The sequence below is a fragment of the Pan paniscus genome, chromosome 18 (assembly GCF_029289425.2).
Source record: "Pan paniscus chromosome 18, NHGRI_mPanPan1-v2.0_pri, whole genome shotgun sequence".
Taxonomy (NCBI): Eukaryota; Metazoa; Chordata; class Mammalia; order Primates; family Hominidae; genus Pan; species Pan paniscus.
The window spans coordinates 90232637-90253362 of record NC_073267.2 but is presented as its reverse complement, the minus strand read 5'-3'; the positions used below and the strand labels follow the sequence as shown (position 1 = coordinate 90253362).

The 20726-nt window shown below is 40.9% G+C and overlaps 1 long non-coding RNA gene across 1 annotated transcript in view; it reads left to right on the top strand.

Annotated features, from left to right (window-relative positions):
• LOC103786504 (uncharacterized) overlaps positions 1 to 20726 on the top strand; it is a 387323-nt gene that overhangs the window by 30384 nt on the left and 336213 nt on the right. The window contains exons 3-4 of the long non-coding RNA XR_612237.5: positions 17760 to 17955; positions 18946 to 19300. This is a non-coding gene — a long non-coding RNA (uncharacterized LOC103786504). The remainder of the gene's footprint in view (positions 1 to 17759; positions 17956 to 18945; positions 19301 to 20726) is intronic.

Sequence of the window (20726 nt, the reverse complement as noted above, 5' to 3'; positions counted from 1 at the left end):
AGTTTTACTGAGGTATAATTAAGAAATAAAAATTGTACATATTCAAGGTTTAAAAAAAAAAGCTATCTGACCCCAAATGTCAGTAGTGTTGAGGTTGTGAAGCCCTGATTTAGAGTACAAAAAGCAGGTTTATTAAACTGTGTTCTAGAGGGTTCTAGGGCACTTTTGGGGCTGCTACAGGCAGGTAGGCATGTGGAGTTTGGGTCCTTTCGTAAAGAGAAATGCTAAGATAGCCACCAAAGATTTCCATCCCCTGTCTATTCGATCCAACACTGATCTAGTTAGTGCTGTGAAGGGAATTTGCAGATGTAATTCAAATCCCAAGTCAGGTGACCTTAAGATACCAACATTATGCACAGGATCCTGCCCCACTAAGGGGAACACTTTGAAAGCAGAGAGTTTCCTTTGGCTGGTAGCAGAAGAGGAAGTCAGAGACGTTAGGAACATGAGAAGGATTTGACGCACCATTGCTGCTTTGGATTTTGAGGAAGCCACGTGAGAAGGAAAGTGGGTGGTTTCTAGGAGCAGAGAGCGACCACATGCTGACAGCCAGCAAGGAAACGGAGACACCATTCTTGTAATCATAAGGTACTGAATTCTACCTACAGCCTGAACAAGTGTGGAAGGGGACCCTTCTCCAGAGTCTCCAGATAAGTGCCCAGCCTGGCCAACAACTTGATTTTGGCTTTTGAGACCCAAAGCAGAGACTCTAACCAAGTCCCCCTGCGATTGTGACTTACAGAACTGTGAGCTAGTTAATGGGTGTTGGTTTAAGCAGCTAAATTAGTGTCAACTTTTTATAGACAACAGTAAACTAATGTGGAGCCCAACCCCCTGGTTTATCCACTGAAGCTCCTTTTTATATTATTATCTGTTTCATATACCGGGTTAAAAATGGGGATCTTTTTGCTTATTAAATAATTGATTTAGTAATTAGCTGAGCTTATTCTTGAGAAGAGATGGTGTAACATGCATGGTGTGGTGCTTAACCACTAGGCTTTTGGCATTAGACAGAGGTAGGTTTGGACTCTGTCTTGCCACATACTATTATGTGACTCTTCTGTGAGTCTCAGTTTTCCCATCTGTAAAACGGGGCAAAAACTCCCTGTCCCATAGAGTTGTGATCTGAATCATAAATTGATGTAAAATGCTTAGCAGCAAGGTTGGCTTATATAAAATGCTCAGTAAAAGCAACATATTAGTGTGAATCAGGGTTACCAGCATGAGTTCTGCTGGGAGACTTAGCTGAATAACAGAATAACTAGCAGAGTCCTGGAGTTTAATGTCTTACAAAGATATTCTGAACATCTTGCTTTTGGTCATTGCCCTCTGTCTTTCAAATGTTGAATGCATGACTATGAAGCATTGCTGGCTTATTGGAAAATGAAGTAAATATACAAAAAAAATGAGGACGTATCTCTGAAGGAATTTTCTTACCATCTGCATTTCCTTCTTTCCTTCACAGACATTGTTAATCTTTTTTGATATGTCGGTAGTTTTCCAAAATCATCCATGATGAATTGAAAGTCCATAGGACTTCAGGACTGGGGTAATATTAAGCATTTCTTTTGTGTCTGGTCCCATTCTTAGAGATGTAATCCTCACACCAATTCTATGAAGTAGGTCCTGCCATCCCTGTTACACAGATAAGACAGGGTAGGTAACTCATGGAATGTAATACAGATAATAATCGGCAGGGCCAAGATTCACACGGAGGCAGTCTGACTCCTGGACCTGTCACCTTAAACCACTGTGCATTAATATCATGGAGAAGGATGTTCAGGGGAGGCATTGTGCTGAGAACAGCTGGTGTGAGAGGAATTCTGGCCATTGTAGCAAGGAGAAGGAGGGGTCTTGGGTGGTCAAATGGTGACTGAACCCATGAAGAGAAGCCTATTTTCCAGGATGTCCAAGACAAGTAGCAGGAGGTACCGCACTGTCCCCAAGCAATCCAGCTGGAAGACCCAAGACATGGTCCCAGCCCTGCTAATTACCAACTGCATAGATATGGGCAAGACATTAAACCCCTCTGGACGTTAGAAACTTCATCTGAAAGGCCGGGCATGATGGCTCACGCCTGTTATCCCAGCACTTTGGAAGGCTGAGGTGGGTGGATCACTTGAGCTCAGTTGAGGAGTTCAAGACTAGCCTGGGCAACGTGGTGAAACCCCGTATCTGCAAAAAATACGAAAAATTAGCCAGGTGTGGCGGTGCACACCTGTAGTCCCAGCTGCTTGGGAGGCTAAGGTGGGAGGATTGCTTGAGCCCAGGAGGTTGAGGCTACAGTGAGCTGAGATCATGCCACTGCACTCCAGCCTGGGTAACAGAGTAAAACCCTGTCTCAAAAAAAAAAAAAAAAAAAAAAAAAAAAAGGATACTTCATCTGAAAAATGGGAATAATCAGATTCTCCCAGCCTCTTTCAAAGACTTACTGTGAGTATCACATAGTAATGCATGCCAACATGCTTCAGAACACACAAAATACACACGTGCTGTAATAATCACATTAACAAAATTCTATCAGCTGAAATTTTGGGCTCTGGGTTTTATCTGGTCCTTAGCATACTCCTTTGATAAATTTGGACTTTCTGTGGGTCTTGAGAAGGGTAAACTCAAGGCCGGGGGAGCTGGTGAGATGTCTGTGGTCCTGTCATAGAGACTCTTTGACTCTCTTAATCCACCAGGGATCTTCCTATTCCCACCAGCACCTTTAAATAGACTGGTCTGCTTGGGCTTCATCTCCCTTTTTGGTTTCCAGGCTCACAGACTACCATTTAAGGACATGGTCTCCAAGGATGTCGTGGTGATGCAGGATCAAGTCCCTCATGGGAGGATGACAATCCTGGCTCTAAAGCTGACCCCGGGGGAGCTCTTGGCAGCATGTTCTTTGGAACTGTTTGTGCCTCCTCCGAAGATACTAGACAACTATAAGTCAAATTAAAATGCTTCCTTTGCAACATCCAAGTCTTTCAACATAGTGTTTCTGAAGTTTATAGACAGATTAACCAAAGCCAAAACTCTGCATGTGATTTTACTTCAAAATCACTTTGTCCTGTAGATGTCTCATATCGAGCATTAGGAAGAGGCTTGAGCATGAGTTATCCAAGGAAGAGATAACTTAAAAGGGAACCATCTACAGTGTGGAATTTCCCAGCTCCTCTCCCACCTGGAAATAAAAGAAGATTCCTAGTTCTGGATATTCTGAACAGAGGGTCTTCAGGATTGAGGGGCCTCTTCCTCTATTTTGATCTGCAAAACTCAGCCTGAGCTACTATGGCTCTCGGGGAGCAGTTATTCAAACCCATCCTCTGTGAATTTCACAAGTATAAAGAAATGACAATGCACTGAAACAAACTAGATATCAGGCATCTGTTCTATTTCATTCCCCCCTTTTCCATTTTCTTCTCCTCCATCCCATTCTATGTCATTCTGGGCAATTGTATTTTATTACTAGCCATTCTATTCTATGCCATCCCATTACATTTGAACTTCTGACCTTTTTATTCTGTATTGTTCTGGCCTATTCTATTCCATTTTGCAGCCAAGAAAATTTATGTATTTTTGCTAAATTTTTTAGCATAAATATGCCAAAATTTTGCATGGGATATACCCATACCAAAAATTGTTGTTCATCTGAAATTCAAATTTAACTGGGCATCCTACATTATTTCTGGCAGAATTAAGGCAGAAGAGCCTTAATTCTGGACCTGCAGTATGTGTAGTATTTCCAGGACTAGGAAGCTGACCTTAGCCTTATGCAGACTCTCAGTAAACACTACAATGTGCCTGAATTGTTTTTCACCTGTTACTTGCACCTGACAGGCAGCCAAGCCTAAAACTAGAGTACTATGAAGAGGCAAACAGGAGATGGGGAGATAGAGAGAGGAGGTACAAGGAGGTCTTAAAACTGATTTGACTGAATGGTAAAGGGAAAATTATTGAGAAAAAAAATCAAACCCACTAATCAACAGTGTTGAAATTAGCTGTGCTGTGTAGGGTCAGAACCTGTCTTTATTTAAATTTTTCATCTTTTGTTCATCATGGATGTTTTGCAGTAATTTTTACTTTAAAAATATTGCATTAGCAACCTGGGAAACATGTGAAACCCTGTCTCTAAAAAACAAATACAAAAAATAGCTGGGTGCAGTGGTGCACGCCTATAGTCCCAGCTACTTAGCAGGCTGAGCTGGGAGGATTGCTTAAGCCCAGGAGGCAGAGGTAGGTTGCATTGTGAGTGGTGATTGCCACTGCACTCCGGCCTGGGTGACAGAATGAGACCCTGTCTCAAAACAAAACAAAACAAAACAAAACAAAACAAAACAAAACAAAACAAAATAGCATTAAATGTTGTTCGTCTTGATTATTAAGCTTTTTCATGTCTCCTTAAATTTTGCATCCTTGTCCTAATTATGCTTGTTGCACTTAACAGAATGTAGATTCTGCCGGGGGCGGGTGATAATACCCATTGGTGTGGGTCCTATGGAGAGCATAATTATCTGGGTGACGTACCTCTTGTTGGAGCATTCTGTGTTAGATGTTTCCTTGTTGAAGTCTCTGAAAATTTCTTTAATCTTAGTCATCACCTTTTCTAATTGTGTCTGTTGGCATCTTTCTAACAATCCCATCTCTGTCCCATTGTGACTACTGTGTACTTCCTGACTTCACTTTCCCTTATGGGTACCATAAGGAGAAAAATAGTTCCTACTTCATGGAGTTATTTTGTTTTTTATTTTTTATTTTCTTTTAGTAGAGAGGGGGTTTCACCATGTTGGCCAGGCTGGTCTCAAACTCCTGACCTCAGGTGATCCACCCACCTCCACCCTCCAAAATGCTGGGATTACAGGTAGAGGCACGGCATCTGGCCTCATGAAGTTATTTTAATGATTTAATGGGATTACTACCTAAAGCACATAATCCTCATATGTGGTAAATGGGAAACAACCAATAAATGTTATAATAGTAATAATTAACATTTGTCTAATTTGATGCTCCAGGCAACTGTGTGATATGGACACAATGTTTACCCTCATTTCACAGATGAGAAAGTAGGGTACAGAGTGGGAGGGTGGTTCGTGCAATGTAACTCAACTAGTGCATGGGAGTAGAAGCCAGACTTTCTGAGTCCAAGTCCATTTCCCATTCCAACATACCACACCAAGATCATTAGCAGCCTAAAAGACCAAATGTGGAGACGTGGAAGCTTCTGGAAGGTTCTGGAATTTAAGGTAACATTCTTCTTCCTGGCCCCACACTGGAATATTATTTGTAGAATAGTTCTAATTGTCTTGGATTTATAGCACATCACTATGACAGTAGCTTTTGATTGAGCTTTCAGACTTGATGTGTGTGTTTAAAGATCTAATGTCAACCTCAACTAAGCATTAACTTAATGCATTTATTAAACATTGTGTATAGAATATAATCATGGTGAAAAAATTCTCATATTGCTGCATTTTAGAAGCAATACATTTTCCTGTAGGGAAAAAGTGATTGAAATTTATAGAGACCCCACCTTTAAATAAGATTTGGGGAGAGGATCAGTGAGACTCATCAGAATCTTCTAGTTGGCAAGAGATCACTTCCTGGAAGGTGTATGGTTATACGTAAAGTGCTTGGCAGTTTACTTAGAAAACACTGGTATCAGCAATGAGCTAAGGAAGATTCAAGGGTTAAAGCCTTGTTTTTCTTTGTAGTTATTTATTAGACTATATTTATTAATGGTACAAATCCCATAGTAAATTAAGATAAATTGCAGTCTATATTTGAAAACTGAAAGCCACCAACGATCCAAAAAAACTGAAAAGTGAATAAAGGCAGTATCTGCTTTCAGATTTATTTCCCAACAGTCCCTCTTTAACGTTGGCTGTGATGTGTGCCTTGACATCTTTTTGTTTGTTTTTCCTCTGAGAGTCAGTTATCCTGGGAATAAAATATGTTTGTGAGAGGCAGTCTAGTGGCATGCTTTAGGCTGTGGGCTTTATACTGAACTGAGTTTGAGTGTCAACTCTACTAATTCCAGCTGTATGAGCCTGGGCATGTTCCTTAAGCACTTAGAGTCTAAGCACTTGGATAATAGTGGTATCTCCTTCATGATGTTCTTAAAAAATTAAATGAGATAATGCATGTAAAGTGCTTAGGGCCATGCCTTACCAACATTAAGTGGTCAATAAATGTTAGTTATTAGTTGGGAAATAGGAATAATGTAATCCTCTTAAGGATATTTTGAGGATTCATTGAGATGCTTATAAAGCATTTAGGTCACTACCTGACCCACAGTCAGCACTACTCAATAAGTGTTCATCATTGACATGGTTGTTTTTGTTTTTACATGTTATTTGTAAAATGTGGATAATGTAATTAACTTAGTATCGTTCTGAAGACTAATAGAGATAATGAGTGTGAAGTATTCAGCTCTGTGCCTGTCACAGAGTAAGAACCAAATTAATGTTAATCTCCTTAAGGACAAGAACTGTGCTTTTATGTCATTTTTTCCCCCAGCACCCTGGTTCAGTGCTTGACACATAGAAAGTGTCCAATAAATATTTTATAAATAATTGAATGAATAGCTGTGTTATTAATTATATTCTCTTCTATCCCAAATGAAATAGGAGGTCTTGGAAAAAATTCCTGTTCTTCTTTAGAATCTGTTGACCCCTGGAAAATGGAGAATAAAATAAACCTGAGAACACAGGATGTTCCCAAACTCTGAGATCATCGTCATAATCCCCTACATTAGAAAGGTCTTTATGGTTCACAAAGAACTTTCACATCCATTATGTCATTCAACATAAAAAAATAAAACAGGCGAGAAATATCCTTAGGGTCAGCCTGGACATGGAGCTCAGTCTCTCATGAATGATTTAAAATCCACTCTGTCTTGTTGCAGATATTGCTTATAGAAAACTTCAGGCACAGAAATGCTACCCAGCTTGATTTAGCTTAAAGAAACCTTTTGTGACCTTATAAATAAACATGGTCCAGCAGGAACACTAGCGGAATTTCAGAATTTTGAAGATGAGCTGAGAGAATTTGCTCAGGAATAGGACATATTAAAACAATCTCTACCAAAGGAGTGAAAACAATAAAGAGATTGACTCAGAAGAGGACAAAAAGGACAGTGCCACTTACTGGCGAGCAATGAGTGCCTTACTCATTATAACTGTTGACTGTGTAACAATAATGTTTGGGAACATTGCAATCCCTAGAGCAGGCTTATAATGATGCTCATTTACTCATATGGATAGAAGGCCTGACATAAACTCTGATTGCTCATGGGAAGAGCTTCTTATCCTTAAAATATGCTCTCAAAATTGGCCTGGGCAAGGCTGATAATAGACATTTTTATGAATATAAATATCAGCTTTTAAATATCTGTCCTCTGATATAATGCTGTGTGTTCATGCAAGTGTTGGGTGAATGTGTTTTGACCTTATGTCCAGAGTGAGTGGGTTAGGCCAGTTGATTAATTAAGGGAGTTATAGAAAGACAGAGACAAGGGCTGTATTGGTCAAAGTCCCAGCAAGGAAATGATGGTCCAAATGGAGGTTCAGAGGGTTCAAGGGCAGGGAGTTTATTGACTGAGATATGGGCAGCCTTACAAAAATGAACAATGGATGATGAGTGAAGTCCCTAGAGATGGGCAATGATAAGAAGCCATTTCAATGCCTCGGTGTACATAGCATTATGGAAACGCAGAGACAACTGGAAATGTGGGAGAGGAGCACCTGGAAGGACCTGTGATCATGGAGAGACACAGATTCTCTCAGAGATATGGTGAAGCAGGGAAGAAACACTCTGGCCTCTCTCTTTGCCCACTTTCTGATCTCCTACAGGTAACTCGCATTGTTCAAACCCAACTGTCTGCCAGCAGGCAAGGTGATATGGTTTGGCTGTGTCCCCACCTAAATCTCATCTTGAGATTTATGTCATGGGAGGGACCAGGTGGAGATAATTGAATCATGGGGGTGTGGGTTCTCCCATCCTGTTCCTGTGATAGTGAGTTAGTTCTCACGAGATCTGATGGTTTTATAAGGGGCTTCCCCCTTCACTGGACACTCATTCTTCTCCTTCCTGCTGCCATGTGAAGAAGCACATGTTTGCTTTCCCTTCTACGGTGGTTGTAAGTTTCTTGGGGCCTCCCCAGCCCTGCAGAACTGGGAGTCAATTAAACCTCTTTTCTTTATAAATTACCCAGTCTTGGACAATTCTTTACAGCAGCATTAAGAATGGACTAATACACAAGGGAACATGGGAGATGTAGTGTTCTGGGGTGTCCAGGGCACAGAACACAGCAGAAAAGGTTGAGGATGGATCCAGGTGGGGGAAGAACAAGGACTACTTATTTTGCTCACTGACTTCCTCCCTGAAGCCTTGCCTGCAATCTTACTTCTTTGTTCTTTGCTTGTATCACCCTATGTGTATGATGTTTTTCTTTCTCTTTCCTGATGGCCTGGGAGCTTTTTGAGGGTAAGAATGCTATCTTATTTCTACTTGGATGCTCAGCCTGGCACCTAAGGAATGTGTCAGGATATTAATCAAACGACAGGATAACTTGGGGCATCCATTCATTAGAGTTCATGGAGAAGCTAAGCAGGGCTCAACAAACTTTTTCTGTAGAAAACTAGGTAGCAAATATTTTAGTCTTTGCAGGCCATACCATCTTCATTGCAACCTCTCAACTCTGCCTTTGCAGAGTAGAAGCAACCATAGACAAAATGCAAATGAATAAGTATTTCTGTGTGCCAATAAAACTTTATTTACAAAATAGGCTGTGGGCCAAATCCATAGGTCATAGTTTGCTGACCCCTGGAACAAAGTCTCAAAACTATCAGAAAATGGTTTGTGTGTTGAGTCCATCATAAACATAGTCTTCTACCTATAGATACCACCATAAGCAGTGGTGTCTTCATTAAATCTTTTCGGTGAGGATCTGCCTCCACTTGATTTCTGCCCTAGGTATGACATAAGTTGAAGCAAATGTCCCAACTCAGTGTTAGCATACACCAGGGTAAACTTTGGTGGAGGCCTTTAACACACTTGAAGTGAGAAAATAAATAATTCAGTGTTGTACATAAATGATTGAAGCCAATCCCAGTAGTACATGTGCACGTGCACAAGTGTGTGTGTTGTGTTGTTTGTCTTGAGTGAAAGGGCAACATGAGAATTATGTGTGGACCATATGGGCACAGCCTGAAGGCATGCAATCTATCTCACAGTTAAGCCACCAGACTTTGAAGTGCATATGAGCCCTGGTCAAAACTTTAGACAATTTCAGATAGGAGCGGGATGAGGGGCCATCTTGTTTATGGAAATAAAGCCTGCCTGAATGAAGACAAACAGAGGCCATATATTCAGAGCTTGATATAGAAAGGAGTCAGCTTCTAACACTTACAGTTGGCAGAGACTCAAAGGCAGGCATGGAAGTGGGAAAGCTTTATAGTAAAAAAAAAAACAAACGTGAAAGCTTTGGGTGTAGCCTGATTGGAGGCTGTGGCGTGGGGAAGCTGGAGGCGGCTAACTAGAAGAAAGGCATACTATATGAAAGGCAACATATTTTTAGCTTTCTTTGGTTGGTTCTGAGTTGGAAGCAGAGCCAAAAATTAAGGAAGCTTTGTGTTACTGACCAAGCTTTTGTTTTGGGTTGATTGCTGCAGAGTTTGGGATTTCGCTTCCTGGGATGCTGCAGAGGTTGTGGATCAGTGTTCTATTGTCATATATGGTCTGGTCGTTGTCTGTTTGTACGTTCATTCTCTCACATTATACTGGTTACTGCTGACTCTTTCCTGGCTCTGCCACCTCCTGGTTGATGTTAAAACAGGAAGAGCATCTTTGGGTCTGCATCAATTTACACAGGCCATGGTGACCTTTCCTAGTCCAGGCTCCATGCATGCAGCCATGCCAGTGAGGAGAGCAGGTGACTCAAAATGAATCTGTAGCTACCTGATTATCACAACACTCAGTGTCACCCAGAGAAGCTATGGCCCGATTCTCCGTAAAACCCAGCCTTTTCTATAAATCTCAAATTATTCCCTTAATGACTGATTTGGCTGTGTTCTCACCCAAATCTCATCTTGAATATCTCCCATAATTCGCATTGCTGTGGGAGGGACTGGTGGGAGATAACTGAATCGTGGTGGCAGTTTCCCCCATACTGTTTTCGTGGTAGTGAATAAGTCTCATGAGACCTGATGGTTTTACAAGGGGAAACCCCTTTCACTTGGCTCTCACTCTTCTGTTGTGTGCCACCACGTGAGATGTGCCTTTCACCTTCCTCCATGATTGTGAGGCCACATGGAACTGTAAGTCCATTAAACTTCTTTCTTTTGTAAATTGCCCAGTCTCCAGGTACGTCTTTATCAGCGGCGTGAAAATGGACTAATACAATGACCTCATCCTTAGCATCCTTTAATCTCCTTTCACATCCTTTCCAGGTCACCCTGTTAGGTGGACCCACCCAGATCACATTTGAATTCTTCTCTGGTTTCTGTTTATTTCCTTTGCTTATGATTTTTCTCATTATAGTTTTATCATCATAAGGGACAGCCTGAAGCCAGGATGTCCCATTGTAGAGTGCACCCGATGAACACAGGGATACCACCCAGGCTGAAACAGACGTAGGCAGGTTCCTTCTGTGTTCCAAATTTTTCTCTCATGAGTGGTTAAAAGATTGCAAACCTTTTCACAGGTCTGTCTGTTTTCTCTTCTTGCTTCAGTTCTTCTTTTTCTACAATGTTTATCTTTCTTTCCTCAACATTTAGCTGGATTGTCCAGTTTGTCATAAATTTGCCAAATTACTGGATGCCTTTCTCTTCTTCTAAAATAAAATATACAACCCTCTGAATTTTATTTCTATCATTGCTTCTCTCTCAACGGACACTACCTTCTTGCCTGTGAAGCAAATAAGCCCTGCAGGCAGTTCATTTTTTGTGTCTGTACATTTGTTCACCTGAGTAAAATGATACAATTCTTTTTCATAGACTTGCAGATCTCTGGAGCAGAAAGGGATCTCTGAGGTCAGGGAGGCTAATATTCTCCAAATGTGGTACGTAGTTCCCTGGGAGTATGCAAGATGCTGTTAGCTAAGCATTTCAAATAATTCTAGTTGTTTTATATTTACTTAAATCTTATTAGTAAAAATATATGATGGGTACATTAAACTGCATGAGTTCATAAATATTGTCTAGGATAAGGCTGAAGCAGATGGTGCCTTGGAAACTGATTGTACTCAGTACATATGAATTAGAAGTGTTGTCAGGTAATACCTGGATATGACACCTATCATGAAAATAGAGTCTGTAGACATACAGATCTGCTCCAATATCCTCAGTGTGACACATGAGGAAACTGAGGCTCTGGACACGGAAACGGTTTTTCCAAGACATCAGCTTTACACAAGCAGGACTAGGGTTATATCGTCACTGCCCAGATTGCCAGTGTTCTTTTATTCAGTTTTCAAAGATCTCTTTTTGGCAACTGTGAGTTCAACTCAAGAATGGATACCATGATCAAGCCCTCAGAAGGCCCCTCTGGGATGAATTTTCAAAAGCACAAGAAATTGGACAAAAGCCTATTCTATCTACATGGTGAATTACCTGAAAAAGTTTCATTTTCAAAGACAAAAACTGGCCATTTACTTGATCTAGAACAACTGAAACTTCACTGGATAACAAGGTAAATGAATGCATCACACTGTTCACCAAAGTGGAGGCCTACAAGCTGCTGGTTGCTCCCAGTAATGGGAGATTCGGAAGGCAGTTAATGGGTTAGTATAGTTTTTATTGTGAAAGCAAACTAAATTAAACTGATAGTTTTAATTAAATTTGAATTGGCTGTGATTTTACTCAGTTTTAAAGGCCACTTGAGACACTAGCATTGCACTTAAAATCTAGTGTTGTAATTAGTGACATCTACATTTATTATAACGGTTACGGCACTTTATTGAATTTATTCAGGAGTAAACAAAAGCTCAGCATCTAAAGAGCTTGTATTCCAGGATAGGTTGGCTTTGGAAGCCTGTTTTGTCTCTGTTAGAACATCAGGTGATGATGCTGATCTTGAAACAGGAGGTTTATGGTTTAGCCATCTAGCCACAGGCTCGGACCTTGGGCTACCTCAAGGCTGAGCCATCCGCAAACATTGTAATTATGCTTTTGCTGTGATCTTTGTCTGGAAAATCCAAATTTGGTGCATGTTAAGCATCCCCCACTATCCCAATACCTCTGGATTTCAAGGTCCATGTAATGGACTGAATGTTTTTGTTCCCTCCAAATTCATATGTTGGAACCCTACCTCCCAATGGGTTGTTGGAACCCTAACTCCCAATGGAATATTGGAACCCTACCTCCCAATGGGATGTTGGAACCCTGCCTCCCAGTGGGATGGTATTAGGAGGAAGGGCCTTTGGGAGGTGCTTGGGTTTAGATGAAGTCATGAGGCAGAGCCCCCATAATGGGATTAGTGTCTTTCTAAGAAGACAAAGAGACTAGAGCTAGTTCTCTGCCATGAGAGGATAGAGCAAAGCGTCATCTACAAGCCAGGAAGAGGGCCTACACCAGGAACCCAATTGGCTGGCACCTTGATCCTGCACTTCCCAGTCTTCAGAACTGTGAGAAATAAATTTCTGTTGTCTAAGCCACCTAGTATTTCCTGTTATAGCTTCTCAAACTAGAATAGTCCACCACAAGTCTAGATTTGGAGACAGTCAAGCAGCTATTAATTTGATCTGGAAATCTGAAGAGCTGCAAGGTAGTCCCAGAAAATGTTTGCAAGGGAAGCTGCTGGCTTCCTGGGAGGGCAGTGTCTTGGTGGCTCCATTTTTATCAGTTCCAGGCAAAATTAGAATCTGAAACAATGGTTCTCATCACTTTGGTGTGTGCAGCATCACCTGAGAGAGGGGCTTGTTAAAAAGAATCTCCAGGGCCTCATTTTGAGAAATTCTCATTTAGGATGTGGAAGGTAGGAAAAAGACAAATTAACTGCTTTTTCCTGCTATACTCTCGCTCTCAACACAGAAAAGTTCTGATACTGGATGTGTAGTTTTTTTTTCCTACACATCAATTCAATTCTCCAACAGACATCAACTGGATGTCCTACAATTCAATTTAATTTGGGCACTCTCTACCTGGAGTTTGAGTCAGATACCACAGGTTAAGGGCTGAGTCCCACAAAACTGTCCCCCATTTCGGGGGCCTCTTCATCTTCTGTCCAACTGGCTGTCAATTTGAGGTTCCCTTGATTCTCTTGTCAGGTTTGATCATTTGTTAGAGTGACTCGCAGAACTCAGTAAAGTGCTTTGCTTACATTTACTGATTTATTACAAAGCATCTGGATGAACAGTTAGATGAAAGAGATGGCATAGGGGAAGGTATGTGGCAAGGGGTGCAGTGCTTTAATGCCCTCTCCTGGCATGCCACCCTCCTATCACTGTGACGTGTTCAGCAGCCTGGGTTCTCTGAAGCTTGTAGCTCAGGGATTTTTAAGGAAGTTTCATCACCTAGGCACGATTACTTACTATCTCAATCTCCAGCCTCTCTCCTCCTCCAGGAGGATGAAGCATGGGGCTGGAAGCTCTGAGTCTCTAATCATGGGTTGGTCTTTCTGGTGACCAGCCCCCACCCAGACACTCACCAGTAGTCACCTCATTAGAACAAAAGACTCTCCTACCACCCAGGAATTTCCAAGGGATTTAGGAGGTCTTTGTTAGAAACCAGGTCAAAGACCAAATATGGAGTAAAAGATTCTCCTAGCACCCTGATTGCTCAGGAAATTTCGGGGCTTTAGGAGCTCTGTGCCAGGAACCAGGGGCAGAGACCAAATATATATTTCATATTGTATCACAACATCACGGTAGGTGCATGGGCAAAACTTCTTTTTGCAAAACTCTAGTCTGAAGCATTAATTCAGTCTAGTGGAATCCTCAAAAAAAATCAGCTGAGAAACAGGAATAGGAGTACCTTCTCAAAACAGGAACAGGAATCCCTTCTCAGAGGGTCACCATGTTCTATACTTTGTTGGGAGGTCCATATGAGGACAGTCTGTTAAGAATTATTTGATGAGAGTGAGATTAAAGCATGAACTATATTTTAATCACATATGACTAAATACTTATAAAAATAATACAGGATGATATAACGTAAAAAATGAATTACTCTTAATCCATTTAATGCCCCTTCCCAGAGGCAGCAGTTCACTGTTTGGTATGTTATTCGTCCGGATCTTTCCCTCTTTGTTTATAAGCATAGATGCTTCCCTAGTAGATTTTCCCTCATTTTGTTCTGACTTCTGAGGGATTTTTTCTACTTTGTCTTTTAATGGTCTTGGGTTATTCCTTTGACATAACATCCCATTCTTATTTTATGGATATAAATACTTTCCCAATGTCTTCAAAATAGTGTTTAGTTTTTTCCCTCCTTTTTGGGGGTACTATCTCTGGTTTTCTCTGTTAGCACATTTCTTGCTTATCTTGGTCTTTCTCTGGCAAGCTGCAGCCATTTCTCAAATGCCTGTTGATTCTCACTCATTCATATGTAAGAACAAGGCAATAGGAAGCTTAGGGATGGTTGATGAATGAGTTTCTCTGTAGGTACAATGGGCTGGAATCTGGACATTTTGCTTTGGGTCCCCTACTGCCAGCATGCAGAGTGCTTTCCTCAGGGATGTCCACATTTACACTCACCCTAGCTGCCCCAACTTTCTCCATTTATTCAATTTCTGTGTAAGAAGACTCCATGTTGCTCTTGTTTTTTTCTTGCGGTTGTCTTTATTGCAGGCAAACACCTGCTTTTAGGACATTCTGAACATGCAGGGAGGGAAGCTTCTCCTCCGCAGGCAGAGCTCAATTAACCCCACTTTCCTCCTTCCTGTTCTCATTTCCATCCTGGTGTTCAGGAGTTCCAAGCCTCACTGGAGTTTTCTTCTTTTGAGACTGAATGGTCAAAACTCAGTATTTTTCAAGACAGTGACACATGTACTTACTAAAATTAAAAGAAGTTGAATGTTAACAAACAACAAATATTAGGAAAACAAACCTGGGTACTTCAGTAGTGACCAAGACTTGGGACACTGCCACATTATTCAGATGAATTTCAGGCTTGAATCTGTGTCTGTAAAGAAGAGTGAGCCTTGATTAAAGCTGACACAAATCTGAATTGTTTCCACCTGAGTCCTTCAATTCAAACCCATATTCTTGGAATCTATGGAACCTGAGATTACTTAATAAGAATCAACAAAACAATCAAATTACAAAGAAAAATCCCAAACACGATGAACATGGACACAACAGGAAAAAGTTAGATGTAATTTCTTTTTAATCAATACAAATAAAATTACTCTTATTCTTATTGTCAGTGTAGATCTGTGGAGCATTGAACACCAATTTCTGAATTCCACTATTTTGTTCACAATAGTTATAATAGTAAAAAATATTCAGATCTTGATAGGGCCTTATAGATTAATTGGAACACACTCCTAATTGTATAGAGAGGGAAATGAAGGAAACCATATTGGAAAGAGGTTAAAAATTTAGGCTTTAGGCTGGGTGCGGTGGCTCATGCCTGTAATCCCAGCACTTTGGGAGGCTGAGGCGGGTGGATCAACTGAGATCAAGAGTTTGAGACCAGCGTGACCAACATGGTGAAACCGCATCTCTACTAAAAAAAAAAAGACAAAAATTAGCTAGGCATGGTGGCAGATGCCTGTAATCCCAGCTACTTGGGAGGCTGAGGCAGGAGAATCGCTTGAACTCAGAGGCAGAGGTTGCAGTAAGCTGAGATTGCAACACTGCACTCCAGCCTGGGTAACAGAGCGAGACTCTGTCTCAATTTAAAAAAAAAAAAAAATTGGGCTTTAAATTTAGGTAGACCTGATTTCTCATCTGCTTTGGCCTGGAGGTGACACCATTTCTTCTGCTCAGAGTCTACTAGTCAGAACTGATCACATGACCCTATCCTAACTGCAGGACAGTTTGGAAAATGGTGAACACTAACTCTCTTTGCAGAATCACCACCATTATTATCAGATTCAAAGAGATGAGTACCTGTTGTTTAGGTTTATGGTAACTTTTGTTTAGGCCTACAGTTATTGGTGGAATTAGGACTAGAAGAAAGATAAGAGGTTTGAGCCACAGTTGAGGGCCCTATTTGTAAAAGCCTTTCAGTTTACATGTGGTGAAACTTAGGTTCCCAGAGACGGAGCAAGCTTTTCAAGATGTGGGATGAATTTTAGGAGCAGAAATGAATCTTGCTCTTTTTGCTCTTTTTACTTAACCACACTACCTCTTTCTCCTCTCCTGAAGATTTCTGTACTACCATTTCACAATTATTTCTGTGATGTTTTTCCTCCAAATTACTGAATTGTTTATTATCACCTAGAAAGAATAAGTCTTTCAATGAAATGTATGAGCATGTAAATTTTATGATAATGAGAAACATTTCCTCCTAAAACTAGGATTGAGCATCTGGAAACATAAAACACACATTAAAATGACTGAAGAGACCCCCTCCCCCAAGTCAAAGTAATTAAAGTTTGGTTGCAAAGATTTGTGTGAAGATCAGGAAATGCTTAAGTTCCGTAATAACGAAGTCTTGTCGTAATGACAAAAGGGTCTTCTAACATGGAAATGCCATTGATACTTCATTGTGGAAGAGCATTCTTCTAGAACTATGATTGTGAACTATGAGGTATCCATAAAATTATGTGAAGTAGGTAGGCACTATCTCCAAACTGTGTTGGACTTCCATTTTGGTGGACTAAAAATGGCCTCAGATTCTTTGACATATTTCCCATTGAGGCGTGGGGTCCCATTGAGAGGACTGACCCCATGGCTTCTTTGACTAACAAAATAATGTAGAGGTGACACTGTGCCAGTTTCCAGGCCCAGGCTTAGGTAACCTCCACTTCCTGTCTTTCAAAATACTTGTTCTGGGAAACTTAAGCCTTCACATTGACAGGCTCAAGAGTATGTGGAGAGAGAGGGGTTTTGCTATAACTAGCTTTCCAATCATTCCCTCCAAGCACCAGATGTGCCCGGGAAGAAATCATCTTGGAAGTAGATGGAGATGGAGTAGATGCAGACATCCTGGTTGTCCTACCTAAGTCTAGAGGATCAGAGACAAACTGCCTGGCTATGCTGTTTTTGAATTCCTAGCCATCAAAACTGTGAGCAAAATAAAATGATTGTTTAAGCTGGGACCTGCTGGGGTGCCTTGTTACACAGCAATTGGTAACTGATACAACTGTCCCATATGGTTCCTACCTGGTTATGAGGGCAAGCTTGGTTTTGAATCTCACCTCCATGACTTAGAATCCATGTGACCTCAGCCTGATTACTTAAATTCTCCCTGTTTCAGTTTCTTCCTCTATAAAATTAGGATACTGAGATTTACCTCATAAGATAGTTGCGAGGACTAAACACATGAATTACTGTAAAGTTCTTAGCACATTATTCAATGAATATTTATTTAATAGTTTTATTTGTTTTTTGAGGCTCTACTGTGTGCCAGGTACTGTTCTAGGCTCTAGAGGTTTGTGTCAAAAAAATAGGCAAAAAGTGATCCCCCCGCCATCTTGAAATTAATTTCCAGTTAAATGTTATTATTCTATGTACATTTAAAATAAACAGATAAGTAAAATCCAGAACTCACAGAATCCAGGGCCTTTCTACATCTGTAGAACTCAACATACATCAGTCAAATATGTGTTTCCTTACCACAATTCTGCACAGCCCCACCCCACTTTTTTATGTGAATAATGTTTGATTGTAGGGATGATGGTGACTTATGGTGACAACCAAGAACAGGCTTCAGAAAGAAAGCAGCTGTGTAGCTATGGCCAAACTGAACTTCCTGAGTCAGTGTCCTCGCTTGTAAAATGGACAATTCTACTGAAGGAAATTGAAGGTCTTACCGACTCCATCCAAGGAATTGACAAGAGATCCGCAAGAAGGTTGCATAGAGTGAGGTAAGAGCCCATTTTCTGTTGATGAAGCTGAGGGGTTTAGAGCGCTGGGGCTGGTATTTTCTAAACTTCAAATTTGTATCTGTGGCCTAATATGGACAAGTTCAGGTTCAGGGGCAATAGGAAAGTGTATTTAAAATGTGACTTGGAAAAGATAAGGCAAGTGGCTGCCATGTTGCTGAGTTATTTGTATGTAGAACACAATGTTCCCATCAGTGGGAGGCTTCTCCCTGACTCTCACACTCACACGTCCAGCAAACATCACTCTCTCTCCATCTCTTTTTCAAATCCACATTCCTTTTCTACCATGACAGCCACTCTGATTGACTGTGGTCACTGATACTTCTGCTTGGAGCTTCATGCTCTTACCCATGAATACTTACTGTGCAACTGTCGAGTGCTGCACGTACACAGGTGACAGTAATGCACCAAGAGAGGCTTAATTGCACCAACGGAGGTTTTTTCAGAATTATGTGAGAGCTTGGGAAAGAGGATCTTCACCCAGACGAGGAGGCTCTGAACAGGGTTCAAGGGCAACTGTTGTTTCTGTCTCTCCAGTACCCCTTTCTTCTCTTTGCCGGTAATGAACCTCTTTCTTGTGAAGAATAAAGCCTGCATGTTCTGAGTGGGGCTGACTCAGAACCCCCTGGGAACAACAGTAGGCATGTGACCCACACCAATAAATGTCTCCCTGGGAATTTTATGACGTAGCCATTGGCAGAGACTCATTTAGCCAGGGTTGCTAATGGGATGGAGTGTAAATTTGGGGTGGCCACTGGCCATCTTTCTTATCATTTGGAGAAAGTCTGCCTGTGAATGGAACATATTCTAGAAAAGATGGAGAGACACTTCCCCACATCAATCTAAGGTCATTGAAGGTTTGTTGCAAAGATTTATGTCAAAATCAAAAAATATACTCTTATATTTTAGGGTGGATTTTAATAGCGTAATAGTGTAATAGTGTAACAGACTAGCATTGCTCTTCTGTTACAGTGAGAACACTGTCTTGAACTGCTGGGACATCTGCCTAAGAATGAAACCCAAGAACAGAGGAAAGCAGACCTAGGAGAAGGAGGGAAAGACAACGTCCCAATAATAGCATTCAAGCTTCTGGATCCAACCATGTCTGCTGCCGGACATTAGTCCTGGTACTTCTTGTTACATGATCCAGTGAATGGCTCCTCGTGCCCTCCTCTCCCCATATGTTTCCTCCTTTTTTTGCTTAAGGTAGTTTGAGGTAGATTTCCATTGTCTGCAAGTACAGAAAGATTTCTGGAGTAGATAGCACCTCAGCTGCATCTTGAAGGATGAATAGGAAATTCTCAGGAGAAACAGGGATGGAACTGAGGTGAGTAAGACTTTTCGGGCAGAAGGAACATATAAACAGCTTAGGGAGAAATATTCTAAGTGAAATATTTATATAAAATAACTATACGATGGGCATTTCCATGGGCTCAGGCTTCTCACTTAGAAAAATACTCTTGGCTCTCTATAGCTGTGAGTTCCACGTCTGTGGATTCAAACAACTGAGGATTGAAATATTGGGGGAAAAAGGATGGTTGTGTATGTACTGAATATTTGTGGATTTTTTGTCCTTGTCATTGTCCCCAAACAATACAGTATAGCAACTGTTTACATAGCATTGACACTGCATTGGGTATAAGTAATCTAGAGATGATTTAAAGTATGCAGGAGGATGTGCACAGGTTATATGCAAATCTATGTTTTTTAAATTATACTTTAAGTTCTGGGGTACATGTGCAGAACGTTCAGGTTTGTTACATAGGTATACACGTGCTATGGTGGTTTGCTGCACCCATCAACCCGTCATCTACCTTGGTATTTCTCCTAATGCTCTCCCTCCCCTAGCTCCCCACCCCCCGACAGGCCCCGGTGTGTGATGTCCCCCTCCCTGTGTCTATGTGTTCTCTTTGTTCAACTCCCACTTATGAGTGAGAACATGCAGTGTTTGGTTTTCTGTTCTTGTGTTAGTTTGCTGAGAGTGATGGTTTCCAGCTCCATCCATCTCCCTGTAAAGGACATGAACTCATCCTTTTTTATGGCTGCATAATACTATGCTATTTTATATCAGGGACTTGAGCAGCTGTGGAGTCTGGTATCCATGGCAGGGTCCTGGAACCAATCCCCAGTGGATACTGAGGGATGACTGTACAGCTATAGAGTGGCCAACATTCATTTGTAAACAGTACCCATGAGCCTCTGTCTTTCTGAGTGAAATCTGTGAGCAATAATGAATTGGGAAAATACTAGCTTGTTATGTAGATTCAGTTGCTTTCTGCTTTTATGAAGTTCTAAGTGTAGTAGTCACAGGATCAGCGACAGAAATGCTACCTTTAAGAAGAATTTCAATGTAATCTATTGGGGCATGCTCACAGAAGTTAGGAAATCAATCATGTTTACTTTGTGTTCTTATTTGTTTAGAATGGCTGATAAATAAGCTTTTTCTGTGTAATTGCTTATGAATAATGGAACTATTTTCAGTGGATCCCTGCCATTTTACAAAAAACAAACAAACAAAAAAACAAAAACAAATACTAATCAGTTTTTTTTTTTACCAATACTTATACTAAATGTAATGCACCTGAAATTAAAATGACTCATTTACATGGCTTGATCAGTGATGACTGAAGCCATAAGCAATTTGAATACATCACTCTCCTTCCTTCAAGTGAATCCTTTTTTCCTCTTCTCTCCTACTGAGTAGATTTACCCATCCTTTAATGCTCATTTCCAATTCTACTTGCTCCAAATAG